The sequence below is a fragment of the Syngnathus typhle genome, unplaced genomic scaffold, assembly GCF_033458585.1.
Source record: "Syngnathus typhle isolate RoL2023-S1 ecotype Sweden unplaced genomic scaffold, RoL_Styp_1.0 HiC_scaffold_371, whole genome shotgun sequence".
NCBI classification, from domain to species: domain Eukaryota; kingdom Metazoa; phylum Chordata; class Actinopteri; order Syngnathiformes; family Syngnathidae; genus Syngnathus; species Syngnathus typhle.
Window position 1 is genome coordinate 22,501 of NW_026872274.1, and position 5,681 is coordinate 28,181.

Sequence of the window (5,681 nt, forward strand, 5' to 3'; positions counted from 1 at the left end):
TGTGACCGGGAGGGAAGCTGCGCCCCGTCCGAGTCAGACTCGGTCGTTGCGGCCCCCCCGAGCCCGCACGCCTCTCGCGGAAGGTCATACGCCACCGGCGGCACGAAAGACGCCTCCCGCAACGCGGTAGTCGGGAAAGGCTATTCGGATAGTCGAGCAGAGTTGCGACAACACATCCCGCGGTGCCGTCTGGTTAGGCAAGGGTTTGAGAAACAGCATTCGCGGTAGACCGGCGCGGCCGGCGGACACCCACGCGGCGTGCCGCAATCGGATCGCGCGCTCGGCCTCCGTTGATTTCCTCTAGGTGGGTGATTCGGGGCGTCTCGGTCTCGCTGCCGTTCGGTCGCGCCAAGGCCTGCGGGGGCGGCGCGTAGCGCACGCTCTCGCGGCGGCCGAGGCGCTAGAGTGCGACCCGCAAGTGGGGAGGAACCGTCCACCCAACGCCGGCGCGAGCCGGGGCCGGTGGGGGCCCTACCAAGGCGGGTCATGAGTGCCAGTCGGTCAGTTCGGGAGAAGGGGAGGGTACTCGGAGGCCCGCCGGGAGCAGACGGGGGTCCGGAAGCTGAGGGGGGTGAAGGACGGCGGCCGGGAGCAGACGGCCGTCCCCGGGAGGGGGTGTTCGTTCACGTGCGGACGCCGGGAGCAGGCGGCCGTCACGCGATTCTGCCAACCGTTCCTACCGGCCTGTGTTTAAGGAGGCGGCCGGTCCTCCGTCCTTGGATGGATAAGATTCGCAGATTTTCGCCCGGCCTGTGTTTAAGGAGGCGGCCGGTTCCCTCCTTCCTTCCTTTCTTGGATGTATAACATTCGCAGATTTTCGCCCGGCCGGTGGTTTAAGGAGGCGGCCGGTCCTCCCTCCTTGGATGTATAACATTCGCAGATTTTCGCCCGGCCTATGTTTAGTGAGGCGACCGGTCCTCCCTCCTTGGATGTATAACATTCGCATATTTTCGCCCGGCCGGTGGTTTAAGGAGGCGGCCGGTCCTCCCTCCTTGGATGTATAACATTCGCAGATTTTCGCCCGGCCGGTGGTTTAAGGAGGCGGCCGGTCCTCCCTCCTTGGATGTATAACATTCGCAGATTTTCGCCCGGCCTATGTTTAGTGAGGCGACCGGTCCTCCGTGGAGAGCGACCCGCAAGTGGGGAGGAACCGTCCACCCAACGCCGGCGCGAGCCGGGGCCGGTGGGGGCCCTACCAAGGCGGGTCTCATTGCCTGTCGGTCAGTTCGGGAGAAGGTGGGGGTACTCGGAGGCCCGCCGGGAGCAGACGGGGGTCCGGAAGGTGAGGGGGTGAAGGACGGCGGTCGGGAGCAGACGGCCGTCCCCGGGAGGGGGTGTTCGTTCACGTGCGGACGCCGGGAGCAGGCGGCCGTCACGCAATTCTGCCAACCGTTCCCACCGGCCTGTGTTTAAGGAGGCGGCCGGTCCTCCACGAGAAGAATTCTGCCAAACGTTCCACCGGCCTGTGTTTAAGGAGGCGGCCGGTCCTCCCCGTCGTTCCGCCGGCTTGTGTTTAAGGAGGCGGCCGGTCCTCCACGAGAAGAATTCTGCCAAACGTTCCACCGGCCTGTGTTTAAGGAGGCGGCCGGTCCTCCCCGTCGTTCCGCCGGCTTGTGTTTAAGGAGGCGGCCGGTCCTCCACTATTCCTTCCTTGGATGGAAAGCATGTAGCACTTTGAAAATTTTCGAGCACTGTGACACTTTGAAAATTTTCGAGAGTTTTTGTACTTAGAAAATTTTTCGCTCTTGCACTTCCAGAGTGCTTTGCGGTAGCTCCTAGGTTCGCTGTCCGAGCATGTGAACACTTTTTGGGGGGGAACACATCGCTAGAGACACCAGCCGCCTGGTTCTCGGGGCCAAAACTTGTGTTCCCCACACTCGTTCTGACTATATTTTGCGATTTGGGGGTAAAGGTAATGAGTACAGTGACTAGGGGGACCAACTCATCGTACTCTGGCGCACCAACAGACCAAAGCTGGTACTGCACTTACCCCTGGTACCCCAACGCCTGGTACCTGACGGGCGAGAGGCTGATTTTTCGCTATTTGCGGCCGACCGAGGGAACCAGACAAAGCGGACACTTTACGGCGCAAGAGCCGTTGGCACTTAGAAATTTTTCGACAAAGTTGGCGCGAGCTCCAGAAGGAGAGGCTGATTTTTCGCTATTTGTGGCCGACCGAGGGAACCAGGCAAAGCGGACACTTTACGGCGCAAGAGCCGTTGGCACTTAGAAATTTTTTGACAAAGTTGGCGCGAGCTCCAGAAGGAGAGGCTGATTTTTCGCTATTTGTGGCCGACCGAGGGAACCAGGCAAAGCGGACACTTTACGGCGCAAGAGCCGTTGGCACTTAGAAATTTTTTGACAAAGTTGGCGCGAGCTCCAGAAGGAGAGGCTGATTTTTCGCTATTTGTGGCCGACCGAGGGAACCAGGCAAAGCGGACACTTTACGGCGCAAGAGCCGTTGGCACTTAGAAAATATTCGCCAAAGTTGGCACGAGCTCCAGAAGGAGAGGCTGATTTTTCGCTATTTGTGGCCGACCGAGGGAACCAGACAAAGCGGACACATTACGGCGCAAGAGCCGTTGGCACTTAGAAAATATTCGCCAAAGTTGGCACGAGCTCCAGAAGGAGAGGCTGATTTTTCGCTATTTGTGGCCGACCGAGGGAACCAGACAAAGCGGACACTTTACGGCGCAAGAGCCGTTGGCACTTGCGCGAGCTCCAGAAGGAGAGGCTGATTTTTCGCTATTTGTGGCCGACCGAGGGAACCAGACAAAGCGGACACTTTACGGCGCAAGAGCCGTTGGCACTTAGAAAATATTCGCCAAAGTTGGCACGAGCTCCAGAAGGAGAGGCTGATTTTTCGCCGTTTGTGGCCGACCGAGGGAACCAGACAAAGCGGACACTTTACGGCGCAAGAGCCGTTGGCACTTAGGCGAGCTCCAGAAGGAGAGGCTGATTTTTCGCTATTTGTGGCCGACCGAGGGAACCAGGCAAAGCGGACACATTACGGCGCAAGAGCCGTTGGCACTTAGAAAATATTCGCCAAAGTTGGCACGAGCTCCAGAAGGAGAGGCTGATTTTTCGCTATTTGTGGCCGACCGAGGGAACCAGGCAAAGCGGACACTTTACGGCGCAAGAGCCGTTGGCACTTAGAAATTTTTTGACAAAGTTGGCGCGAGCTCCAGAAGGAGAGGCTGATTTTTCGCCGTTTGTGGCCGACCGAGGGAACCAGGCAAAGCGGACACATTACGGCGCAAGAGCCGTTGGCACTTAGGCGAGCTCCAGAAGGAGAGGCTGGTTTTTCGCTATTTGTGGCCGACCGAGGGAACCAGGCAAAGCGGACACATTACGGCGCAAGAGCCGTTGGCACTTAGGCGAGCTCCAGAAGGAGAGGCTGATTTTTCGCCGTTTGTGGCCGACCGAGGGAACCAGGCAAAGCGGACACATTACGGCGCAAGAGCCGTTGGCACTTAGGCGAGCTCCAGAAGGAGAGGCTGGTTTTTCGCTATTTGTGGCCGACCGAGGGAACCAGGCAAAGCGGACACATTACGGCGCAAGAGCCGTTGGCACTTAGGCGAGCTCCAGAAGGAGAGGCTGATTTTTCGCCGTTTGTGGCCGACCGAGGGAACCAGGCAAAGCGGACACATTACGGCGCAAGAGCCGTTGGCACTTAGGCGAGCTCCAGAAGGAGAGGCTGATTTTTCGCCGTTCGTGGCCGACCGAGGGAACCAGGCAAAGCGGACACATTACGGCGCAAGAGCCGTTGGCACTTAGAAAATATTCGCCAAAGTTGGCACGAGCTCCAGAATGAGAGGCTGATTTTTCGCCGTTTGTGGCCGACCGAGGGAACCAGGCAAAGCGGACACATTACGGCGCAAGAGCCGTTGGCACTTAGGCGAGCTCCAGAAGGAGAGGCTGATTTTTTCGCTATTTGTGGCCGACCGAGGGAACCAGGCAAAGCGGACACATTACGGCGCAAGAGCCGTTGGCACTTAGAAAATATTCGCCAAAGTTGGCACGAGCTCCAGAAGGAGAGGCTGATTTTTCGCTATTTGTGGCCGACCGAGGGAACCAGGCAAAGCGGACACTTTACGGCGCAAGAGCCGTTGGCACTTAGAAAATATTCGCCAAAGTTGGCACGAGCTCCAGAAGGAGAGGCTGATTTTTCGCCGTTTGTGGCCGACCGAGGGAACCAGACAAAGCGGACACATTACGGCGCAAGAGCCGTTGGCACTTAGGCGAGCTCCAGAAGGAGAGGCTGATTTTTCGCTATTTGTGGCCGACCGAGGGAACCAGGCAAAGCGGACACATTACGGCGCAAGAGCCGTTGGCACTTAGAAAATATTCGCCAAAGTTGGCACGAGCTCCAGAAGGAGAGGCTGATTTTTCGCTATTTGTGGCCGACCGAGGGAACCAGGCAAAGCGGACACTTTACGGCGCAAGAGCCGTTGGCACTTAGAAATTTTTTGACAAAGTTGGCGCGAGCTCCAGAAGGAGAGGCTGGTTTTTCGCTATTTGTGGCCGACCGAGGGAACCAGGCAAAGCGGACACATTACGGCGCAAGAGCCGTTGGCACTTAGGCGAGCTCCAGAAGGAGAGGCTGATTTTTCGCCGTTTGTGGCCGACCGAGGGAACCAGGCAAAGCGGACACATTACGGCGCAAGAGCCGTTGGCACTTAGGCGAGCTCCAGAAGGAGAGGCTGGTTTTTCGCTATTTGTGGCCGACCGAGGGAACCAGGCAAAGCGGACACATTACGGCGCAAGAGCCGTTGGCACTTAGGCGAGCTCCAGAAGGAGAGGCTGATTTTTCGCCGTTTGTGGCCGACCGAGGGAACCAGGCAAAGCGGACACATTACGGCGCAAGAGCCGTTGGCACTTAGGCGAGCTCCAGAAGGAGAGGCTGGTTTTTCGCTATTTGTGGCCGACCGAGGGAACCAGGCAAAGCGGACACATTACGGCGCAAGAGCCGTTGGCACTTAGGCGAGCTCCAGAAGGAGAGGCTGATTTTTCGCCGTTTGTGGCCGACCGAGGGAACCAGGCAAAGCGGACACATTACGGCGCAAGAGCCGTTGGCACTTAGGCGAGCTCCAGAAGGAGAGGCTGGTTTTTCGCTATTTGTGGCCGACCGAGGGAACCAGGCAAAGCGGACACATTACGGCGCAAGAGCCGTTGGCACTTAGGCGAGCTCCAGAAGGAGAGGCTGATTTTTCGCCGTTTGTGGCCGACCGAGGGAACCAGGCAAAGCGGACACATTACGGCGCAAGAGCCGTTGGCACTTAGGCGAGCTCCAGAAGGAGAGGCTGGTTTTTCGCTATTTGTGGCCGACCGAGGGAACCAGGCAAAGCGGACACATTACGGCGCAAGAGCCGTTGGCACTTAGGCGAGCTCCAGAAGGAGAGGCTGATTTTTCGCCGTTTGTGGCCGACCGAGGGAACCAGGCAAAGCGGACACATTACGGCGCAAGAGCCGTTGGCACTTAGGCGAGCTCCAGAAGGAGAGGCTGGTTTTTCGCTATTTGTGGCCGACCGAGGGAACCAGGCAAAGCGGACACATTACGGCGCAAGAGCCGTTGGCACTTAGGCGAGCTCCAGAAGGAGAGGCTGATTTTTCGCCGTTTGTGGCCGACCGAGGGAACCAGGCAAAGCGGACACATTACGGCGCAAGAGCCGTTGGCACTT